The sequence below is a fragment of the Castor canadensis genome, chromosome 11 (genome assembly GCF_047511655.1).
Source record: "Castor canadensis chromosome 11, mCasCan1.hap1v2, whole genome shotgun sequence".
Lineage (NCBI taxonomy): Eukaryota > Metazoa > Chordata > Mammalia > Rodentia > Castoridae > Castor > Castor canadensis.
In genome coordinates this window covers 187,415-213,301 of record NC_133396.1, presented here as the reverse complement: position 1 = coordinate 213,301, position 25,887 = coordinate 187,415, and the positions used below count along the sequence as shown (strand labels likewise).

The window sequence follows — 25,887 nt, the reverse complement described above, 5'->3', positions numbered from 1 at the left end:
GAACTTCATCTGCTCATCAGTAGCCACTGAGAGCAGCACTTATCCTAAGAACCCAGAGCTGGAAAATGAGATATTCCACAGTGAGTATGAACAGCCTAGGACTGCACACAGCAACATGGGTGACTCTCACATCAGTGCTCAGTGAAGAGCACCAGACCCAAAGGACCAGAAACTCTGAAGACCCAGCAGGGATCCCAGAGCAGCAGGATTCTGGGCGTAGGTCTAGGGGGCTGCAGGGCTAGTGGGGCTTTTCCATCAGGATGCTGGGTGCATGGTATGTCTAGTTCATGAATGTTAACCCAGATGTAAGATTTTAAGTGTACTTTTCTGATGGATAGCCTATTTTAATAAACGTGTTTAAGAAATCCTGTCTTCAAAATATTATAGCTGAGCTAGAAAGAGTTAAACACTGGCCTATGGTTACTGCCAAAGGAAAAAAGCACTAGAGGCTTAGAATACAAAAATCACTGCAAAGGGAGCCTCAGGGGCCTGTGCTGGAATTTAAGTCAATGGAAAATGTAAGTGCACAGGCCAGACCACTGGGGAGTGCTGGGTCACTGAGGCAGCCGTGTGTTTGGGAAGGCAAGCACAACCTGCTTCTGCAACGTCATTCTGTCAGCAGGTCAGTTGCAGAGGCTTCTGAGTGAGGAACATTCTGCAGATTAACACACCCAAGTCAGCCTGGGTGCCCAAGGCAGCATTCTCGGAGGGGCATTTAGCCCAGAACAAGGCACTGATGGGGCTGTGAGGGTGAAAATCTTATTCCTAGAAAAGAGGTTGTCAACACCTGAATCGTGTTAACCAGATGGTCACAGATTTGATGCCACCGAGAAAAGTCATGCAAAGCAAAACAGATGTGTGCAGGGTTGAGACAATAAATCTCTCTGGCATTTGAAGTTAAGACAAGCTTTAGAAGGTTGTGGGTCCCAAGGGAACACCACAATTGTATGTTTCAGCCAACCATGGCACTCCCCCATTTTATGCCAGTAGGAGGGTGGGAAGAGACCCCCATGTGTAATCTGCTCCTGGTTGGTACAAACTCAGCACAGTGGGGGACTACACCACCACCAAGACCCCCACTCATGTTCTCCAAGGATCCAACCCAGAGCATCACCCTTCTGCAGGGGGTTCAATTCCTAGCATTAACCCCTAGAACTTAGTTAACCCAAACCCAAATATCAAAGAATTGCAAGTAGAAACATGAGCAGAGAAGGAAGCAGCCAGGGGCAGCAAAGCGCCTAGCTCCCACCCTGGAGTGAATTCACTGCTATCACAAAGCAGCTGTAGTTAAATCCCGGCCATCCTTGCAGAGTAAGGTGGGCACAGAGAACCCAACCACAGAGAAAAACAGAAAACAGAAAGAAACTTTCCACAATCACACTGAAATGAGCAGGAGTTCTGTTCCAAAAGTTGCTTATCAGAGAAGGTTTTAAGAGAGAATTTGTGTAACGAAGGCAGACATATCTCACTGAGGAAGCTAGAAGTTTCTCACAATGAATCTTGTATTTGGCAAAGACAAGGAATTTGCATTAATATTATTGCCTTGAAGAAAGTCAAATGTTTGAGCGGGGGCTCCATGTTTGGGGAGGTCAGTCCCATTGTTGAGGGGAGCCAGTTGCCATGGTCACAGCAGGAAAAACTCAGTTCTGTGGAGATGTTCACATTCCTTACTCCTGGAGAGGACTGGCGGGCTATGCTGCATTTTGACTTCAGTCAGGGGCCACTTTATGAAGATGTGTGTTGCTCTGTTATGATACAAAGTCATAACCCATTTTAAATAATGCAGCACACCTGGAAACAGACACTGGCTCTGTGCTCTATGGTGGCTAATGTAACCTGTCCTGCTTAGGAGAATGTATCACAGAAAACATGTCCAGACAGACCCCACTGAATCACTGTGTGACACATGCCTCCCATGACTGCCGTCCTTCTTCTCATGGACAGCAGGGAAGCTTGGTTTCACTGCACTCCACCTTAGTTCTTCAGTTTCACAATTAGTTGCCTTTGTTACTGACAGAACTGTAGGGTACCTCCAGACATACTGTGGTTCAGTGACAGTAAGTGTTTCATGAAAGAGAAAACTTGTCTTTTTTTTTTTTTTAAATGGAGATGAGGAGCGTCACTCAGTCACCAAAATGCCTTTTCCTTCAGCTATAGAAGATGCAAAAGCTCTCTTAAATAAAGAATATTCGCTGGACGCCAGTGGCTCATGCTTGTAATCCTAGCAATTCAGGAGGCGGAGATCAGGAGGATCATGGTTCGAAGCCAGTCCTGGGCAAATAGTTCCTGAGACTCTACCTCAAAAAAACCCAACACAAAAAAGGACTGGTGGTTTGACTCAAATGGTAGGGTAAGTGCCTAGCAAGCATGAGGCCCTGAGTTCTAATCCCAGTGCCACAAAAAAAGAATACTGAAGGATGTTTAGTTTCAAAAACCAATTTGTTAAACACATTTCAAAATAAGTTGAAATAGATGTTCTATAGTAATTGATGACAGAAGGAATGCTGCCCAGGCCTTGGTAGCACCCCCTGTACCATGCCCTTGCTGGCTTTACCCTGTAACACTCCAGAATGGGATCTGCTGGAATATGAGGGAACTGAGGCAGAGAGTGGCAGCCCAGCTCAGGGCCCTGGATCCCTATCCAAGCCCCAGGCTTTTGCTGGGCCCTCTAACCTCCAGTTGCTGCCAAGGCCCCTGTGACACACTGTATGGGAGGTCATTGTCCAAGAAAAGGTCACTCAATGTGACTTTTAAAATAATAGATGCAGAGCCACCACACTCACTGACCTGGTTCTTCATTTCTGTCACATATACTTAATCAGTATTATATCAAAATATATTAGCCTCTTCCTAAATGAAACTTCTATTAAGTTAATATCAAAGGTTCTTTGTGACACATTTAATCTCAGCGTTTTGCTTGTAAAATTTTTCTGCATTCCTGAAAAGACAGTGTACTAGACATGAAGTATTCTTACTAACCTAAGCAGTAATTTGTATTGTTCTATTTAATTCTTAAAGCTTCTTCTACACATGGTCTTTTAACTGAGCTCATTCTTAGATCATGACTAGGCTATAAACATTCACTTGAACTGTGGCTCCCGTCCTTTTAAAATAATTTGGGTAAGAGAAAGATAAGCTTATATGTTTATCATATTTGAGTCCCAAATAGTCCCCAAATGCTACTGAGAGTTTGTTTTAGACTCACTTAATATTTTTCTATGCAAAGTAAAGGTAGTTTTGCTTTTGCTTTCCTTCCCATATGGAAAAAGTTGAACATTGGAGTTGTTTAAAGATTTTATCATGCACCTCAATGCTATGCCATGGTCAGCGAGCCATATTTTATAATTCACAGAGATTTTTCCAGAGTAACTGGAAAAATGTCGAGTACAGCTATTCCATGGTCATGATCAGTGTCTGTGATATGTAATGTGATCGGATTTATGGAATTACCAATTTCATAAGATTTCTAAACAACCTTGGAAATCGATCACTCATTAAATGAGTCTCTCACTCTGAATGAATACGTGCTCAAAATGTGACCAGCTTAGTTTAAGACACAAATCAGCAACCTGATGGTTTATAGTTAAAGGCTTAAGTTTTGTTGTTCCAATAGTAAGAATAGTCTTATATGGCTCAGTGAAAAATCCTATGTATTTGTTATCATGTCTCATGATTGCTTTGTTAAAAGCAGAAATGGTCATGTGATGTTCTAAATGTAAGTTGCTGTTTCTAGATGTTTTAAACCACATCTGTGACTAGGAGCATGGCCCAAGTGGTAGAGTACCTGCCTAGCAAGTATGAGTACTGAAAAAAAAAAAAAAAATCACATCTGTGCCACCCAGACTTGTTGTTGAACTTTTACTGAGTTCTTGAATTGGGATGAAGGGCTTGTACTATGCACTTTTACTAATGAATAAATAGAAAGTGTTAGCAAAAAAAGAAAAAAAAGATGCCTTCTTCTTTCCAAAGAGTACTTTTAGAAATTCTTTTTAAATAATAATCACTTACTGAATTATGTGCCAAGTGATTCCTACTACAGATGTCAGAAATTACTTATTTTAAATTTTTCTTAAATGTTGCACATGCTTTTCTGCCTCCTCAGCCAGCTTCCACCATTCCCCAGAGTGTACTTGAAGACCAGGTTCTGCTGAGTCCTGGCAGCCCAGACTCATTGAGACTCTCTCCACCAATACCCACTACTTGACCTGGAGCCACAAACCCAAGATGAATTAAATGCTGGAAGGAAGTCCCAAAGGCCAAGGGCATCCAGCCTGGGTTGGAGAATGTGCACTTTAAACTACTTCATGAAGCAGCAAACCATGTGTATTAGGAGCTCATGCTCAGAAATATCATGCTGCATGAGGGTAGAGCCAGGCCCTAGAGGGCACTGGGGCCGGGTTCCTGTGCTACCTAGACAAGTGTGGACCTCAGGAAAAAACAACACCCCTGCCCCCTCAGACTGAGATGTGGACAGGTGAGCTCACAGGGTGATGCACACTCCAAGGATCACTGAGTTGCACCTGAGGCCACCAGGCTGCTGCCAACCATGACTCTGGCAGGAAAGAGCAGAAACAGGAAGGCAGGGGAAGAGGGCAGCTCTGGGCCACTAGGTCTAGGGAACCACAGGGTCTCCCTCCTTCTTTCTCTCTCTCCTTTCCCCCAGAGCTACCTGAACCTGATTCCAACCTGAAGCCTCACCTCGGCAGAGCTCTGAGAGCCTGTATCTCAGTGTCACACACTGGATCTGAGCATGATGTGGCAGCAGGCCCTGTGCTTCTGGCACTTATCGGGGGTAGCTCAAACCAGCAGCTGGCCTGCCCTTGAAATGTGTGGGTGCTGTGGAAATACCACTCTCAGGACCATGCCTGCCAAAGTGGGGACACAGACACCACTCCTGAGACTACTTTAGAGCAGGGGCTCTGGACGCTGGGCAACCTCAGGATCTCCTGGGACATTTCCAAATCTCAGTGCTGAAAGGGGATTGCACTCCAAGCCAATTATATGAGAATTTCTAGGGCTCCCCAGATGATTCCAACGAATGCTGAAGAGACGAGGCTCCTCACCCTGGAGGACCAAGTCCAGCTGCAGAATGACCTCAACCTTCTCAACTCCAAGCAGTGTATGAGGAACATTTTTTCCAAGTCTTAAGAAAATCCTATCTATCACAATTAAAAGTTATAAAATAAAAATCCATTAAAAGTAAAAATACAAAGCTAATCATTTTCAACAAAAGATGAAAAAAAAACCCAAAAAACCCACTCCTTGACCCAACATCATGAAATCTCAAAATTCAAAAGTATAAAAAGAGTGGCAGTGGCTTATACCTGTAATCTGCTACTTGGGAGGTGGAGATAGGAGTATAAATGATAGTACAAGGCCAGCCCAGGAAAAAGTTAGTGAGACCCTGTCTGAAAAACAAATTTAAGTCAGGCACAGTGGTACACACCTGTAATCTCAGCTAGTCAGGAGGCAGAGATTGTAAGGACTGCAGTCTGAGGCCACGCTGGGCAAAAAGTGAAACCTCATTTCAACCAACAAGCTGGTACTGTAATCCCAGCTACATGGACAGCATAGGTAGGAGGATGGAGGTCTGTGGCCAGCCTTGGGCAAAAATTAGAGACCCTATCTGAAAAATAACTGAAGCAAAACAGGGCTGGGGGTGTGGCTCAAGTGGTATAGTGTGTGGCTAATAAGCATGAGGTCCTGACTTCAATCTCCAGGACTAAAAAAAAGAAAAATCTTTAAGGGTATCTTTCACAAAAGACACCTTAAAATAACAAAAGTCATATGTTATATTATGACTCATACGACATATGATTCATATTAGAACATGGGACACTAGAAGATAATGGGGCAATACCTTTAAAATTATTTTGCCCCTAGAATTCTATAACCAAACCAAACTGTCAATTGAGCATAATTTAAAAGGACCTTGTCAGACAGGAAGGAACTCCTGTTTAGGAAGAAAGAGGAGAAAAACAAACATGAATAAAAACTAAAGGAAGAGTGGCTGTAGGAAAAGACTGCTGAAGGGTCCAAGGGCGCCTTCAGGGACATAGATCCCTAATGTACAGCAGGGCTTCAGCTCCCTCCCACGTTCTGTTGTAAATACAACTGCGTACTTACAACACCATCAATGCCACTTTTATAAGGTCTGAATGTTGGAATCAACCTATTGGCAAAGTTCATAAAACAAGAGTTACCAAGAGATGCAAACTCTGATAATGCAACTACAACCACCAAAGCCCTCAGAGGACAGGGCAAGGGGCTGTATCTGCCCCTCAGCCAGATGTCCTTTAGCAACCAGGTCACTGGGAGGAGATGGTCAGATTCACTGCAGATGCAAATACCAGGCTGATTGGGGAGCCACAGACAGGTGGGAGAGCAGCTGGGAAGAGCCAATCCGAAGACAGAAAAACTTCAGACATTGGCCTCAAGGGGCCATGCCTTCAAAGGGGCCTGAATCCAACCAGATTACTCTCTGAAGCAATTTATAGTCATGGCACCATGAAAAGCAACAGAGTAATCAGCAATGACTGCAGCTGAACAGTCGGGTGTGTTCAGAGAAAGAGGCCAAGGGCCCAGGCAAGACCACTACCAGCCCAGTGAGCAGCATCACGGTCACCCAGCCAGTCACCAACAGGTGAGCAAATAAATGCCAGCAACTAGCCCATGGTAACCAGATGAACTGTGGCATGCTATGTGAAATGCAGGTTTCCAATAAGAAGTAGGAGACATACAAAGAAACAGGAAAACATGACCTGCCCTTGGATAAAGGGCAGGTAGCAGAGACTTCTCCTGAGAGCAGCCAGGTGTCAGTTAAGACAGATGCAAAGTAGCATTAAAAATATATGCTAACCAAAGGAAACACAATTAAAGAAATAAATAAAGCTATAAAAACAATGTCACAGCAAACAGAAAGCATCAACAGAGAGACAGAGTTAAGAAAAAAAAAAGAACCAAATTAAGACACTAAAGCTGCAAAGTATAATAATGGAAACTGAAACTTTACTAGAGGGATATAAGAGCATACTGAAATTGGAAAAGGCCAGATGCATGGTTCACACCTGTAATCCCAGATACTAGGGAGGCTGAGGTAGGAGGATTGCAAGCTCAAGAAAGCCTGGGTTACCCAAAAGACTGTTACTCCAGAGGCACCTGCACATCCATGTTTATTGCGGCACTATTCACAATAGCCAAGTTATGGAAACAGCCAAGATGCCCCACCACTGACGAATGGATTAAGAAAATGTGGTATCTATACACAATGGAATTTTATGCAGCCATGAAGAAGAACGAAATGTTATCATTCGCTGGTAAATGGATGGAATTGGAGAACATCATTCTGAGTGAGGTTAGCCTGGCTCAAAAGACCAAAAATCATATGTTCTCCCTCATATGTGGACATTAGATCAAGGGCAAACACAACAAGGGGATTGGACTATGAGCACATGATAAAAGCGAGAGCACACAAGGGAGGGGTGAGGATAGGTAAGACACCTAAAAAACTAGCTAGCATTTGTTGCCCTTAATGCAGAGAAACTAAAGCAGATACCTTAAAGCAACTGAGGCCAATAGGAAAAGGGGACCAGGAACTAGAGAAAAGGTTAGATTAAAAAGAATTAACCTAGAAGGTAACACCCACGCACAGGAAATCAATGTGAGTCAATGCCCTGTATAGCTATCCTTATCTCAACCAGCAAAACCCCTTGTTCCTTCCTATTATTGCTTATACTCTCTCTACAACAAAATTAGAGATAAGGGCAAAATAGTTTCTGCTGGGTATTGAGGGGGCAGCGGGAGGGGGTGGAGTGGGTGGTAAGGGAGGGGGTGGGGGCAGGGGGGAGAAATAAACCAAGCCTTGTATGCACATATGAATAATAAAAGAAAAATGAAAAAAAAAAAAAAAAAGAAAGCCTGGGTTACAAAGCAAAGGGCTGGGGATGCAGTTCAGTGGTAGAGTGGTGTCTGGTATGCATGAAGCACTGACTTTAAAAAAAGAGAAAAGAGAGAGACAAAAAAGGACACTATATACTGATGAGTTGATTGACAGAAGATGTAATAATTATAAAACTATTCACATCTAATTAGAGAGTCAAAGAATAAGTAAGGCAACTAAGACAAAGCTGGTTCTCTGAAGAAAGCAACAAAAGTGATCAATACAGCTGAACTAAGAAAAGAGGAGAAAAGACCCTAATCACTAGAGCCAGAGATGAGAGTGGGCACATTCCTGCCAGCCCTGACAGAAGCTTGGAAGGACTGGGAGAGGGCACTATGCACAGTATACACCAGCAAGCCAGATGACCTGGGTGAAGCAGACAAATTCCTAGAACACACACTAAAACAGAGAGTAAAAACTTGAGCAGACTATAACAAAGAGCTTGATTCAGGAATAAAAACCTCCAACAAAGATCAGGTGGCCTCACTGATGAATTCTACCAAACACAAAATTAATACCAACCCTTCCTTCCCAAGTGCTTCCAGAAAATAGGTTGTCCTAGCTTGTCTTGTGGGGCCAGCATTACTGACAACAAAGCCATGAAATATATTATGAGAACTGGAACCCATAGGGCAATAGTCCTTATGAATATACATGCAAAAATCCTCAACAAACTACCAGCAAACTGAATCCAGCACCATATAGAGATTACACCATGATCAAGTGGGACTTATCCAGTAACACATGAGTGGTTCAACATAGGAAATCCATCAGTGCGATGCATCACCTTCACAGAATGAAGGAAAAACCACATGATTCAAATTGATGCAGAAAATGCATTTGACAAAATCCAGCTCCCTTTTGTGATCAAAAAAAGAAAAAGGCATACAGAAGAACTTCTTCAGCACAATAAAGGGCATTTGTAAAAACCCACTGTAAGCATCATAGTCAACAGCGGAGACTGAAAGCTCTTCCTTAAGATCAGGATAATAATAAAAATACCTACTTTCACCATTTCTATTCAACATTGTGCTGGAAGTTTTAGCTGTAGCAATTAAGCAAGAAAAGGAAATAAAGAATCTAAATCAGAAAGAAAGAAGTACAATTATCTCTATTTATAGATGGCATAATCTTAAGCAGAAAATCCTAAAAACCAATCAAAAAAGAAAATTATTATATCAAATAAACAAGTTTGGAAAAAGTTGTAGGGTTTAAGAAAAATCAGCTGCTTATCTGCTAAAAAACAAGCAATTCAAATAGAGGATTAAAACAATTCACTTGGCTGGGGACACAGCACAATGGCAGAGTGCTTGCTTAGCATATCCAAGACCCTGGGTCTAATCTCTAGGAAAAAAAACTTATCGCAAAGCTATAGAAGTCAAAACTGTGGCAAAAGGGTGGACGTATAGGCCAATGAAGTAGAAGTGAGAGTCCAGAAACAAATCCATACATCTAGGATTAATTGGTTTTTTACAGGAGCACTAGGACAATTCAATGGAGAAAAAACAGACCCTTTAAGCAAACAGTGCTAGAACAAGTGAGTATCTAGAGACAAAAGAATGAGGCTGGACCTTTACCTCCTACCATTAACAAAAATTAAATCAAAATGGATTAAAGACTAAATAAAAGAGCTAATAGGACAAAACTCTTTGAAGAAAACACAGGGATAAGTCTTCATGACCCTAATTTCGCAATTTGTTTTTAGACATGACACCAAGACAAAATGTAGTGGGGAGGAGGGGATAGCATGGCAGCAAACTGAAATTTAAGGAAACTGGACCTGAAAAGGGTTATATAGTACTGAGGGTAAAGTAGCCAATAAAAATAGCAGACAACCATATATGGGTTAAGCTTTGTTTCTCACTTCTGCACTGTGCTTGAAAGGGTATATAAGGCAAAGCACTTTGTTCTCGAGGCTCAGTCTTTGGACAAGAGTCCACTGAGTCTGTGCCGGCACAATAAAATGTTGTTTCCTGTGGAACTGCCCCAGTGTCCTCTCTCTGTTCAAGAATCCCACAACATTTCTGGGGGCTCATTTGGGACTCAGAGACCATTTTTTTTTTCACCTCCCTTGTCACTGGGTGTGCTCCCCAGACTGCTGGGAAAAGTGATCCTGCTAGGTGCCTGCCAATGGGCGGTTTGATCCGGAGGAGAGACTCACCCTCCCAGCGAGTTAGGGTGAGGGCCTCAGTCACACAATGGAACATGGAGAGGTACAGGAACCAGCGAGGGGAGTGCCACCCATCAAACTGGTAAGAACCCAGGCTCAAAAACTAGGCCTGAGTGGCAAAAGGGGAGCCTGATCACCTCCCAGAGACACCCAAGTAATTTTGAGCAAAAGCCAAACCATGACTACTAGACACTGGGAACAGGGCAGAAACACTGGATGCCTGCATGTGAATGTTATAAATGAGACATAGCCTGGCTACAAAGCGAAAGTGAGTCCTGATCCACAGTCCATGGCAAACTCATATGGTCTAGGGTGAGCCCTAATAGGGCCTGGAGTCTGGGGATTATACGGACTCACTACAGCTAAGAGTCACCTAAATCCCTGCAAAAGGCAAAGCCAGAGACAGATGAAGAAAGTGAGAACCCTGTGTAGGTACAGTTCCTGGCCAGGCAACCATGCCCAGGTCACTGATAAGGGGCACCTATTGTTCTTCCCTGTGTGTCAGAAAAGAGGACCCTTTACCTCTCCTCTAAAACCTCCTATCCCTCCATTTCTATCTTGACATCTGGTAACGGGAGGAAATGGGTGGAAATCAGAGTAAAGGCATTCCCTTGGAGTGTATGCTTAAAAACTTTAAAAAGGGATTTATGGAGATTATGGAGTCAAGTTAACTTCTAACAAACTTAGGACCCTTTGTGAATTAGATTGGCCCGCTTTCAGTGTAGGGTGGCCCCAGAAGGATCACTAGACAAGACTGTAGTCAATGACGTTTACAGGGTAATTGTAGGGAAACCTGGACATCCAGATCAGTTTCCCTACATTGTTTGCTGGCAGGATGCAATTTTCAGCCAGCCTGCATGGCTAAGACCCTGTCTGGAAGAGACCTATAGGATCATGGTAGCTAGGGTAGCCGCAACTTTCAAGTGTAGGGAGAAGCCAAAGGAGTCTGTACTGGCCAAGGAGCCCAAGGAGATGCCACCACCCTATGTGCTGCTTTACGCACCTCTGCTGCCAACACCTAGTTCTGTACCCTCACCTTTGACATTGGATAGGGAGGCCCAAGGGAAGAACACACATGTAAAATGTGGCCCAGAAGCTTTGGGGGCCTCGACTCCCCTGACTTCCTTGGGTCCTACAGATCGTAAGTCCACTCCAAGTCTGCCAGTTCTCACCCCACGTCCCCCATTCAGTCAGGGGTACTCAACCAGTCCCAGCAACCTTTTCTCTCTTCAGACTCCCACAGCTCTACAAATGCCCAAGAGAAGCCCAAGGCCTGATATATTATGACCAGCATGGTCAAATACAAGGAGGAGGGTGGACATTCATATACCAGACTTTTACCACCACAGACAACCTAAACTGGAAACATCATACCCCTTCCTTCATGGAAAAATCTCAGGCTCTGATTGATTTGATGCAGTCTATCATCCAGACTCATAAACCCATCTGGATAGACTGCTGACAGTTTCATCTGACTCTATTTAATACTGAAGAGCAACGCAGTATAATGTTGGAAGCTCTAAAATGGTTGGAAGATCATGCCCCTGCCAGTACTTTAAATGCCCTAGCCTATGCTCAGGCTAGTTCCCTGAGGAAGACCCCCATTGGGACCCTAACAACGATGGAGACTACCAGCAGCTTAAATGGTATCAGGAGGCACTATTAGGGAGCATGAAGGAAGGAGGGAGAAAGACCATAATCATGAACAAAACATCAGAAGTCCTCCAAGGATCAGACAAGAGTCCCAGCCAGTTTTATGAGCATTTGTATGAGGCCTTCTGCTTGTACACCCCTTTTGACCTGGAAGCTGCTGAAAACCAGCAGATGATTAACACCACTTTCATAGACCAGGCTCAAGGGAACATAGGCAAAAATTGCAAAAACTGGAGGGATTCACAGGAATGACTGCCAGCCAGCTTCTGGAGGTGGCCACAAAGATTTTTGTCAATTGAGATCAGGAGGTACAATGGGAGGCTGACAGGAAGAATGAAAAGAAAAGTAGACCTCCAAGCTTCAGTCCTTATTGAACAATCAGGTGGATCCCAGCAGGTTGGTCTAAATAGAGGCAGGAGGAGTCACTTAGGATGGCACCCCCAGGATGCCCCCAACCAGGGAGAAATTGGGGCAAAATCAATGTGCCTACTGTTGCCAGGACAGGCACTGGAAGAATGAATGTCCCCAATAGGCCAGGGACTCCCAGAAGGCCCCCCTAGATCAGAGACAGAGGCCAAATTGTGGAAGGAATATATCAGCCCACCCAAGGGGAGGCCAGTCCCTAGGAGGAAAACATCATCTGACCCTGGAAGGCTATGAAGAGGAATAGGACAGACCAGGCTCCACTTTACTGGGCCACCAGGAGCCTATGGTCCAAATGAAGATAAGGGGCCATCCTGTTGATCTCATGGTGGATACAGGTGGAGAACATTCAGTTGTAACTGTCAGTAGGCCCCCTTTTACAGAACCATGCAACTACTATCTGGGCTATGGGGAACTGGGCCTGCTGCCCCTTCTTAGTATCTAGACATGCAATCTTGGGAGTTCCTTTATCTCCCTGATTGCCCCATGGCCTTAATGGGTAGACTTGTTATGCAAATTCAGGGCACAGATAACCTTTGATTCTGACAGCACAAGAGCCTTAAAACTGAGAGGACCTGAGGCAAGAACTCTAACCCTCATGGTCACACAAGAAGAGGAGTGGCAGCTCTATGCTCCTGAGGAAAGGTCTTCTGAGATTTCTGAGATTCCAAGCATGTGGGCAGAAGACAGCCTCCCAGGACTGGCCCAAAACATGCCCCCAGTAGTGGTGGAACTGAAGCCAGGAGCCACTGTCAGCCAAAAATAGTACTTCATTCCCCACAAGGCCCAGGCTGGAATTCAAAAACACCTTGACAGACTCCTAAAATATGGGATCCTCCAACCTTGCCAGTCATCCTAGAACACCCTCTTAATACCCATCCAAAAACCGGGATTTCAGGCCAGTTTAGGACCTCCAGGCAATAAATTCAGTAACTGTTAGTCTGCACCCCATGGTCCTGAATCCCTACACACTTTTAGGCCTTGTCCCAGCTAAGGCAAAGTTTTTTACCTGTCTAGATCTCAAGGAAGCATTTTTCTGCATCCACCTGGTCCTACAGAGCCAGCCTATTTTTGCCTTTCAATGGGAAAATCCCAATACTGGAGAAAAGGGACAGCTAACCTAGACTTGGTTGCCACAAGGCTTTAAAAACTCCCCCACTATCTTCGGAACTGCCTTGGCATCAGACCTCAAAGTTTTCTCAGCCAACTAGCATGACTGCACACTCCTCCAGTATGTGGATGACCTCCTGCTGGCTGGACCAACCCAGGAGGGCTGTATGGAAGGGACTCAGCTCCTTCTCACTCTTTTATGGGAGGCAGAATATAAAGTTTTTCAGAAAAAAGGCCCATATTTGCCAAGACACCATCAACACCTTGTCTATCACCAGTCCCAAGGGCAACATAGGCTCAGCCCTAAGAGGAAACAAGCTGTCTGTTCCATTCCAGCCCTTAAGACCCACCGGCAAATCAGAGAGTTTTTGGGAGCCACAGATTTCTGCCACATCTGGATCCCTAACTACTCCCTCTTGGCCAAACCCCTCTATGAAGCCACAAAGCAGGGAGAATGGGAACCCTTAGTATGGGAAAAAAGAACAAGAGAAAGCCTTTAGCAAAATAAAGAGGGCACTCATAAATGCCCCTGCTCTAGGCCTGCCGATGTGATAAAGCCCTTTTTCCCCATATGTCCATGAATGGAAGGGGAGAGCTATTGGAGTCCTGACTCAGCTATTAGGCTTACTTGTCAAAACAACTCAATGTCATTTCCCAAGGCTGGCTGCCTTGCCAGCATGCCCTAGCAGCCACCACCATCTTGGTGGCAGAAGCAGACAAGCTTGCCCTAGGGCAAGAAATCACTGTCAGGGTTCCCAACTCCATCCTGACTCTCATGGAATAGAAGGGAAACTATTGGCTGACCAACTCTCAAATGGTCAAATACCAGCGTATACTATGTGAAAAACCCATGCATCCAGCTGGAGGTTGTTAAGACTCTAAATCCAGTCACCCTATTGCTGGTTGATTTGAGCCTCCTGGAGCATGAATGCCTAGAGGTTAAAGACAAGGTTTTCTCAAGCCGGCCAGATTTACCTGATCAGCTCATCAGCCACCTATACTTTGATTATTTTACAGATGGCAGCAGCTTTGCCTGGGACAGCATGTGCTTTGCCAGGAATGTGATGGTAACTCTGGACTCAGTCATTGAAGCCCATCCGCTGCCAGTTGGAACTTCTGCACAAAGACCGAATTCACCATCCTCACTCAGGCACTCCAGCTCACTGCAGGAGTGAGCTATACTGACTAAACATCTATACTGACTAAATACGCCTTCACAACCACTCATGTCCATGGAGCCCTATATAAGGAGAGAGGCCTCATTAACTTGGGAGAAAAAAATATCAAGTATGGACAGGAAATCCTCGATCTGCTAGATGCTGTATGTGCCCCTAAATGGGTGGCAGTTATACACTGCCGGGGGCATCAAAAAGGAGATGCAACAATTGCTTGGGGAAGCCAGAAAGCTGACAAAGAGGTCAAGCAAACAGCCTTCATGAGGGGACTGACCCCAACTGCCCTGACCACTGCTTTATTCCCATGTCCCTTAGCTGAATGGGACCAAAAATACACTCAAGAACAGACTTGGTTCAAGACTGAAAAGGGAAGTTTTCTACTGGGCAGATGGTGGAAGTTCGTCGATGGTTGCATTGCCATTCCTGAGTTGCTGGCTCCCACTTTTGTCAAGCAGTTCCATGAAGGAACCCATTCAGGGCAGATGACCCTTGAGACCACCCTGGCCCAGCACTTTTATGCTCTCCAGCATAGGTAAGGCATTATGCAAAAGATGTAGCCTATGTACCAAAAACAATCCCCAGCAGGGACCAAGGGCACTGCCCCAGATGCAAAGCATTCGTGGAACTCCTCTTAAAAACCTGATTGTGGACTTCACTGAAATGCTACAAATCTAAGGATGCAAGTATCTATTTGTGTTCCTCTGCACCTTCTCAGTATGGGTGGAAGATTTCCCCACGTGGACTGAAAAAGCCAGAAGGTGGCCAGATGTCTGCTAAAGGAGATCATCCCTCGCTTTGGAATACCTGTGTCTATTGGGTTGGACAACGGATCAGCCTTCGTGGAAAAGGTGGTACAGTTGGTGGCTAAGGGCTTAGGAATCACCCGGAAGTTGCATATGGCCTACCATCCCCAAAGTTCAGGAAAAGTGGAACGTATAAATATGACCCTAAAATTATAGTTGGGAAAACTATGTCAGGAGACCCATCTACAGTGGGATCATTACTACCCATAGCATTACTAAGGATTAGGCCTAGCCCCAAGAAGCAGACAGGACTTTGACCCTTTGAAGTCCTTTATGGACATCCACCCTCCCTCCCCCCTTAATCAAAGATTAAGGATCCTCAAAGAAATACGTGATCTCACCTTGAGACAACAGATACAGGCCCTTGGGGCAACTCTCTGGGTCCAGGAGAGACTTTCCATTGTCTGACAACTCCCATGCACCCTTACAAACCAGGTGATGCTGTCTGGGTAAGGGAATGGAATGTCCAGCCATTAAAACCCTACTAGAGGGACACTTTGTTGTTATTTTGTCTACCCCCACTGCAGTTAAAGTGACAGAGATTGCTCCCTGGGTCCACCACAGCTGGGTAAAGCCAGCTTCTCTCAAATGGGAATGCATCCCAGATCTTATCTCACCATGCAAGGTTACCCTCCAAAACACCCACACCCTTCCTCAGCAAGACCCTCCAGAATCTCCAGCTACCTCTGGGCAGCAAGCGTTCCCTTAGTCACTCCAGAGGCTGACTAATCTACGCATGGCAGAAGCTTGAGGAATCACCTGCCTCTCCCTAAGCATGAGTCCTTTCCATGTTTTCTTCTTACTAAACCTAGTTAGTATCCTGCTTGGGGATCCCCAAACCTCAAATTGTGACTTAGGTATATATACTATCCAGACAGGAAGTGTTGTCACCAGGACTTTACTTTTTCCATACTCACTGCTCATGTGCAAGCCCTGTCATCAGGTCATGTACCCACAACTATATCACCTATTCAGTGTGCTCCTATGGTAATTAGCATATCTGCTTCAACCCCACCTATTCCCCTGAGAAGCAACAGCTAGAAGCCCAAAGCTTTCACAGTGCTGAGGACCTCATTAACCATACCCAGGTGTTCAACCCTGATAAGCCAGTATCAGCATTCTTTGATGTATGTGCAGGCACAGGTCAAGATACATGTAGAGGCCACTGTAGAGAAAAAAACAGCCACCCATATAATGATGCTATGAAAATGCAAACCCCTAAATCAAGATGATTCTTTTTGACCCCGGGTGGGTCCAAGCATTAAAGAGGGGAATAACGTAGCGTGAAGGAGGGGATGACATGGCAGCAAACTGAAACTTAAGGAAACTGACCTGAAAGGGGTCACATAGCATTAAGGATAAAGTAGTCAATAAAAACTGCAGACAACCCATACGTGAGTTAAGCTGTTTTTCACTTCTGTACTCTGTTTGAAAGGGTATATAAGGCAAAGCCCCTTTGTTCTCAGGGTTCAGTCTTTGGACATGAGTCTACTGAGTCTGTGCCAGCACAATAAAATGCTGCTTCCTATGGAACTGCCTTGGTGCCCCGTCTCTGTTCGAGAATCCCGCAACAGAGCCACAAAAGAAAAAATAGATAAACTAGATTATCAAAATTATAAACTTTTGTGCATCAAAAGATAACGCCCATAAAAGAGTAAAAAGATAGCTCAGATTAGTCATTATTAGCTGGCTCCAGCTTGGGTGGTGGCATCTCCATGGGACTGGCCTGCGGTGTCCAAACATGCTGAGATTCATCTTGTGAAGAATTACATTGCTATGGCTCCAAGTGAATCTTCATCCCACTTGGAACTTGCTGTATTTCAGAGGCACATTGAGAACGTGTGAACAGCTTTAGTAAGGAAGAGAGTAACTCTACATCCTCGACAAAGGTTTTTCTGCCAAGGACATTCTGGAGCAAAAGATTATGAAGCTTCTTCTTACAATGGCAAAAGTGCTTTTTACCTTTACCATCATAAGAAGAAACTGGTAAAGGTGTCTGCTTTTTATGTTGCAGACATTCTAAAGAAACATCTAAGGTGGTTAAAAGCTCTCCCTCATGTCACCCCCACTCTGCACTACAGAGGAGTCATATGAATACCCAAGCTGCCACCTGGACAGGATCTGACTGTACTAGCAAGATTGAAATACAGCTGGGGTAGAGTCTCAGATGCCTCTAAAAAGGTTTTTCTATGCAAATTCTTGCAAACAGGTGTCTCAAATTAAGTATGCTGCCAATAATGGAGCCCAGATGATGACTTTTGAAAGTAGAGTTGATGAAAATTGCCAGAGCACATCCAAAGACCAAGTTGATTTTGTGTATTTCCACTGATGATTCTAAAACAGTCTGTTGCCTCAGCGTTAAATTTGGTGCCACATTCAAAACCAGCAGACTTCTTTTGGAACTGGCAAAAGAGATAAACATTGATGTCTGGCTGTACCTATCCTAAAACCTTCATTCAGGCATTCTCTGATGCCTGTTCTGTCTTTAACATGAGAGCTAAGGCTGATTCAGCATGTGTCTGCTTGATACTGGTGGTGGCTTTTCTGCATCTGAGGATGTGAAGCTTAAATTTGAAGAGCTCACCAATGTGAGCAACCCTGCACTGGACAACTACTTTCTACCAGTCTTCAGTGAGAATCAGATCTGAGCCAGGCAGATATTGTGTGGCATTGGCTTTCACATTTTCAGTTAATTATCATTGCCAAAAAATCATATTGAAGGGGCAGAGTGGCTCTGATGATTAAGATGAGTTGAAGAGTGAGGATTCCAAGATGGCGGCTAGAGGGAGGAAGCAGAAAGCATGCATCCTAAAGTGAAATCTTGGAGAGATGCTGGAGACACACCTTGCAGGCAAGGCCACCGAGAAGAGGCAAAACTTTGACCCCTCCACATCTCCAGCCTGCGCAGAGAATCTCCACTTCACGTTAAATGGAGAAACCAGGAGGGCACACAGGCCACCAGACGCCTGCGCCCAGACGGCTTGGGAAGACACGGACAAGGTGAGCTGAGCGGTACGCGGTACTTCCACAGACAACCCTGGGCCAGAACAGCATAGCCCCCTGGACAGACCGACCCCCACCCAGGGAAAGAAAAGAGAAACTGAGTAATAAGCAATAAGAACAATAAAGACACGTAGCAAAGAGGGTGGGGTGCCCTGAGCACCAAAGGAGGGGAAGGGATTCCCTCCCAGAACTGTAAATAAACAAACCGGGCCTGGCCGGAGAGAACAGCGGCCCACGCCCAGCATCCAGGAGAGAGAAAGCTTGTGAGAGTGGCGGAGGGAGGAAAACTCCACAGGAGAGGGGGGAAGACCCACTTCCCATGTGAGCTGTAAACAAACACACCGGCCAGCAGGAGCAGCAGCACACGCCCAGCAATCAGGAGCGGGAAAGCCTGTAAAAGCAGCGGTGGGAGGAAAACGCCACAGGAGAAGGGGGAAGACCCACTTCCCACGTGAACTGTGAATGAACACGCAGGCCTGAGAAAGTGGGTACAGTGTCACCTCCTCCAGTGTGCTTGGAAAGGGGAAAGCTTGTAGCAGTGGCTGGAGCACAGGAGAACTCTGAGTAAACAAAGCCTGCTGGGCCAGGTGAATGCTAAGCTCACCCCAGAGATCTGCATAAATAAAGCTGCCAGCAACAGCAGGCTGACAGGAGTGGGCAGGCAAGCCACAGCCACAGATTCATAGACCTGTCTCCAGACTCTTTTTTTTTCTCTCTCCCTACCATTGATGAGAAAACAACCAAACTACACCTGCATGCTGAAAAACTTACTGAAACTGTATTGCATTTGAACTTGGGACACTTAGTGGGTTTTTTTTTTCTTTTGTGCGGTTTTGTTCTATTTTATGTTACCCCTTTGATTAGACAACTACAGAACAACATCTGAGGCACAATCTCCAGGATTGGAGGCTAAGGGATGAACACCAAAATTATTAAGACTGAAACTTCACTGCATTTGAACTTGGAGGTTTTTTTTTTTTTAATTTATTTTTTATATTTTATTTTATTTTATATATATATATCTTTTTCTTTCATTTACTTATTTTTATTTTTATTCTTATCTTTATTCTTTTTATTTTTTATTTTCAATCCTCTCTCTGTCTCTCTAATGACTTTTCAGCTTATGGTTGATGAGTACACTGTCTCTCCCTGTTTATATCTTTGAAACTTTTTTTGTTTGTTTCTTTGTTTTGTTTTTTTTTACTTGATTATTTGTTTTGCCCTTTTCCTTTAACTTCTTTGCTTTCCATCCCCTCTCACCCTTCCATTCTAAATATCACTAGTGCTATTATTACAAGCCAGAAAATACCTAATTGCACACAGTACAGGGACAATAACAACACGAAGGGCAATGATGGGAAGACAGAAAAAACAGGGAAACTAGTTTCTCCACAGCAAAAAATCAGTACAGGAACCAGAGGGAAATGAAAAAACAGATACTCAGATCCAGACTCCAACAAAATGAAGATAAACTATGCCAAAGAACCCAATGAAGCCCACAGAATAATTTAAAACAAGACATACTACAGGTACTCAATGAGAATTTTATAGAGATGATGCTGGATATGGTCAACCAAAATATACAGGAGACACTCAAGAAATTCCAAGACAACAAAAATAGAGAATTTGAAAAAGCAAAAGAAGAAATAAAGGAAACCATAGAAGCACTGTATAAACACCAAAGTGAAACAGAGAACACGATTAATAAAGAGATAAATGAACTCAGGACAAAAATAGATAGTATTAAAAAGAAAACGACCCAGGATATGGAAAACCTCAGAAAAAAGAACAAAACAGAACTGCAAAACAAAACGGAAGGCCAATCCAGCAGAATAGAACAAACAGAAGACAGAATCTCAGAACTCGAAGATGAAATGGTAATTAAAGGAAAAACCGAAGAACTATTAATTAAACAACTCAAGACCTGTGAAAAGAAAATGCAAGAACTCACCGACTCCATCAAAAGACCAAACTTGAGAATCATGGGCATCGAAGAAGGAGAAGAGGTGCAAGCAAAGGGAATGCGTAATATATTCAACAAAATAATAACAGAAAATTTCCCAAATCTAGAGAAATCCTACATCTAAAATATACAATAGATCAAATGGACCTACTTGATGTCTACAGAACATTTCATCCAATACACAATATACATTCTTCTCAGCAGCCCATGGAACTTTCTCCAAAATAGATCATATCCTAGGGCACAAAGCAAGCCTCAGCAAATATAAGAAAATAGAAATTATACCGTGCATACTATCTGATCACAATGCAATAAAACTAGAACTCAACAACAAAAGTAAATACAAGAAACATGCAAAGAGCTGGAAACTGAATAACTCATTATTTAATGAACAATGGGTCACTGATGAAATAAAAGAGGAAATTAAAAAGTTCCTGGAAGTCAATGAAAATGAAAACACAACCTACCAGAACCTATGGGACACAGCTAAGGCAGTCCTGAGAGGAAAGTTTATAGCCATGAGTGCATTTTTAAAAAGACTGAAAGATCCCAAATCAATGACCTAATGATATACCTCAAACTCCTAGAAAAACAAGAACAAGCAAATCCCAAAACAAATAGAAGGAGAGAAATAATAAAAATAAGGGCTGAAATCAATGAAATAGAAACCAAAAAACCATACAAAGAATTAATGAAACAAAACATTGGTTCTTTGAAAAAATAAACAAGATCAACAGACCCCTGGCAAACCTGACTAAAATGAGGAGAGAAAAAAACCCAAATTAGTAGAATCAGGAATGCAAAAGGGGAGATAACAACAAACACCATGGAAGTCCAGGAAATCATCAGAGACTACTTCGAGAACATAAATTCAAATAAATTTGAAAATCTTAAAAGAAATGGACAGATTTCTAGATACATATGATCATCCAAAACTGAACCAAGAGGAAATTAATCACCTGAATAGACCTATAACACAAAATGAAATTGAAGCAGCAATCAAGAGTCTCCCCAAAAAGAAAAGTCCAGGACCTGATGGATTTTCTGCTGAATTCTATCAGACCTTTAAAGAAGAACTGATACCAACCCTCCTTAAACTGTTCCATGAAATAGAACAGGAAGGAAAACTGCCTAACACATTTTATGAAGCCAGTATTACACTTATCCCAAAACCAGGCAAACACACCTCCAAAAAGGAGAACTATAGGCCAATTTCCTTAATGAACATTGATGCAAAAATCCTCAACAAAATAATGGCAAATCGAATTCAAAAACACATCAAAAAGATTATTCACCTTGACCAAGGAGGCTTCATCCCAGGAATGCAGGGGTGGTTCAACATACGAAAATCAATAAATGTAATAAATCACATTAACAGAAGCAAAGACAAAAACCACTTGATCATCTCAATAGACGCAGAAAAAGCCTTTGATAAGATCCAACACCATGTCATGATAAAAGCTCTAAGAAAACTAGGAATAGAAGGAAAGGACCTCAACATTATAAAAGCTATATATGACAAACCTACAGCCAGCATTATACTTAACGGAGAAAAACTGAAACCATTCCCTCTAAAATCAGGAACTAGACAAGGATGCCCACTATCTCCAGTCCTATTCAACATAGTACTGGAATTCCTAGCCAGAGCAATTAGGCAAGAAGAAGAAATAAAAGGAATACAAATAGGTAAAGAAACTGTCAAAATATCCCTATTTGCAGACAACATGATCCTATACCTTAAGGACCCAAAAAAGTATACTCAGAAGCTTCTAGACATCATCAATAGCTACAGCAAGGTAGCAGGATATAAAATCAACATAGAAAAATCATTAGCATTTCTATACACTAATAATGAACAAATTGAAAAAGGATATATGAAAATAATTCCATTTATAGTAGCCTCAAAAAAATCAAATACCTAGGTGTAAACCTAACAAAAGATGTGAAAGACCTCTACAAGGAAAACTATAAACTTTTGAAGAAAGAGATTGAGGAAGACTATAGAAAGTGGAGAGATCTCCCATGCTCATGGATTGGTAGAATGAACATAGTAAAAATGTCTATACTTCCAAAAGTAATCTACATACATGTTTAATGCAATTCCCATCAAAATTCCAATGACATTCATTAAAGAGATTGAAAAATCTACTGTGAAATTTTATGGAAACACAAGAGGCCACGAATAGCCAAGGCAATACTCAGTCAAAAGAACAATGCTGGAGGTATCACAATACCTGACTTCAAACTATATTACAAAGCAATAACAATAAAAACAGCATGGTACTGGCACAAAAACAGACATGAAGACCAGTGGAACAGAATAGAGGACCCATATATGAAGCCACACAGCTATAACCAACTTGTCTTTGACAAAGGCGCTAAAAATATACGATGGAGAAAAAGCAGCCTGTTCAACAAAAATTGCTGGGAAAACTGGTTAGCAGTCTGCAAAAAACTGAAACTAGATCCATGTATATCACCCTACACCAAGATTAACTCAAAATGGATCAAGGATCTTAATATCAGACCACAAACTCTAAAATTGATACAGGAAAGAGTAGGAAATACTCTGGAGTTAGTAGGTATAGGTAATAACTTTCTCAAAGGAACCCCAGCAGCGCAGCAACTAAGAGATAGCATAGATAAATGGGATTCATAAAACTAAAAAGCTTCTGCTCATCAAAAGAAATGGTCTCTAAACTGAAGAGAACACCCACAGAGTGGGAGAAAATATTTGCCAGCTACACATCAGACAAAGGACTGATAACCAGAATATATAGGGAACTTAAAAAACTAAATTCTCCCAAAACTAATGAACCAATAAAGAAATGGGCAAGTGAACTAAACAGAACTTTCTCAAAAGAAGAAATTCAAATGGCTAAAAAACACATGAAAAAATGCTCACCATCTCTAGCAATAAAGGAAATGCAAATTAAAACCACACTAAGATTCCACCTCACCCCTGTTAGAATAGCCATCATTAGCAACACCAACAACAACAGGTGTTGGTGAAGATGTGGGGAAAAAGGAACCCTCTTACACTGTTGGTGGGAATGTAAACTAGTACAACCACTCTGGAAAAAAATTTGGAGGCTACTTAAAAAGCTAAACATTGATCTACCATTTGATCCAGCTATACCACTCTTGGGGACAGACCCAAAAGACTGTGACACAGGTTACTCCAGAGGCACCTGCACACCCATGTTTATTGCAGCACTATTCACAATAGCCAAGTTATGGAAACAGTCAAGATGCCCCACCACTGATGAATGGATTAAGAAAATGTGGTATCTATACACAATGGAATTTTATGCAGCCATGAAGAAGAATGAAATGTTATCATCTGCTGGTAAATGGATGGAATTGGAAAACATCATTCTAAGTGAGGTTAGCCTGGCCCAAAAGACCAAAAATCGTATGTTCTCCCTCATATGCGGACATTAGATCAAGGGCAAACACAACAAGGGAATTGAACTTCGATCACAAGATAAAAGCGAGAGCCCACAAGAGAGAGATATGAGGATGCGTAAGACACCTAAAAAATTAGCTAGCATTTGTTGCCCTCAATGCAGAGAAACTAAAGCAGATACCTTAAAAGCAACTGAGGCCAATAGGAGAATGGGACCAGAACTAGAGAAAAGGTTAGATCAAGAATTAACCTAGAAGGTAACACACACGCACAGGAAATTAATGTGAGTCAACTCCCTGTACAGCTATCCTTATCTCAACTAGCAAAAACCCTTGTTCCTTCCTATTATTGCTTATACTCTCTCTTCAACAAAATTAGAGATAAGGGCAAAATAGTTTCTGCCGGGTATCGAGGGGGTGGGGGGGCAGGGAGGGGGCGGAGTGGGTGGTAAGGGAGGGGGTGGTGGCAGGAGGGAGAAATGACCCAAGCCTTGTATGCACATATGAATAATAAAAAAATAAAAAATTAAAAAAAAAAAAAAGATGAGTTGAAGGAGCAAACCCTTATGTACTATGTGGGTGATGGACCATATGGGTTGTTTAATTACATCCTTTATGACTGTGCACACGTACAGACCAATACAGAAGAGCCAAGCCAGATGAGAAGGAGCATTCATCGTGGGTACACACACTGTTGCTGCTGCTTCTCCTTTCAATGGATTCCAGAGGCCAATTATCTATTACATGATGTCACGTCTACTGTGGCAACTCACAGCAAATCCAGAACCACAAGTCCCCACCTGAAGTGGAGGAGGACATCAGCACTCTGCCCATGTCTTGTGCTCAAAAAAAAAAAAAGGGATGGAGCATCACCTGCAGCTTGTATTTCTTCTAGCATCAATGTGTAAATAGCAGTCTTATAGCTGTTAACTGCAAGTGTAGCTTGAGATAAGGAACAGGGGGCAGGGGACCACTTAACTTACTACTGCTGATTCTGAAATGTCTTTATAAGAATAGGATTAGCACAGATGCAGCAATAATGGAAGGCTAGGAGATGGGGTCACACTTACCTCTGTTCCCATGAAAACTATTTGTATATATGTTTTATATGGGTTTTTATTCACTTTTCCAAGATGCTGCTAAAGAGTGCCCCTCAGCTGCCAAGGAAGTAGTTGTAGCTTGTACAATGGCAGAATGGGCCAAAAGCTTAGTGTTGTCACCTGTTCTGAAAATAAAGTATTTTGAAATAATTTTTTTGAAAAAAGATAACCAAAGACTAGGAGAAAATGCATGCAAATGACATATCTAATAAAGCTCTAGTATCCAGAACATATAAAGAACTTCTACAACTGAACAATAAAAAGATGAACCCAATTAAAAATGGGCAAAGACTTGAGTAGACATTTCTTCAAAGATGATAAACAACAAAAACATGAAAGAAGCACAACATCATTAGTCACTGAGAAATGCAAATAAAAACCACAATGAGATACTTCACACCTACTAGGATGGCCATAATAATAATTTTAAAAAACAGAAAATAACAAGTATTAATGAAGATATGGAAAAGCTGGGACCATTGTTGGAAATGTAAAATAGTACTGCTGTGGGTAAGTTTACAGTTAATACAGAATTACATGTTAATACAGAATTGCAGCATGACCCAGCAATTTTCTTCCCAAAGAATCTGAAAACCAATGTTTAAACAAATGTTTGCAGTGGCACTATTCACAAGAGCCAAAAAGTGAAACCACCCAATGTCCATCAACTGATAAATAAACAAATACGATCAATCCATACAAATGAATATTATTCTCCCATAAAAAGGAATATAGTACTGACACATGCTGCAACACAGCTGAACTTACATAACACCGTACTTAATGAAAGAAGCACTTACAAAAAAGCACTTATTATGACTGTATTGATATGAAATGTCCAGAATAGGCAAACAGCAGAGACTCAGAATAGATTAGTGGTTGCCTCAGACAGGAGCAACCTGTGTGCTACAAGAAAATGACATATACTGAAATGCTTACAAACAACCTAAGTTTATCTCTCACAGTTCTGGAAGCTGGAAGTCCAAGATCAAGGGACCAGCAGATTCAGTGTCTGACAAAGACTGCCTCCCACTTGTCCTCTCACAGGTGAAGGGCCCATTCATGAAGCTCTGTACCCATGACCTCATCACTACAATGGAGTTAGGGTCCAAAATCTGAGTTGCAGAGTAGACACAAACA

General features: G+C 42.7%; 1 protein-coding gene and 1 pseudogene across 13 annotated transcripts in view; one reads left to right on the top strand and one right to left on the bottom strand.

Moving 5' to 3' along the window:
- B3gntl1 (UDP-GlcNAc:betaGal beta-1,3-N-acetylglucosaminyltransferase like 1) overlaps positions 1-25,887 on the bottom strand; it is a 111,258-nt gene that overhangs the window by 82,739 nt on the left and 2,632 nt on the right. The gene's annotated exons all lie outside the window — the stretch shown is intronic.
- On the top strand, positions 5,026-24,542 carry LOC109694644 (ornithine decarboxylase-like; annotated as a pseudogene).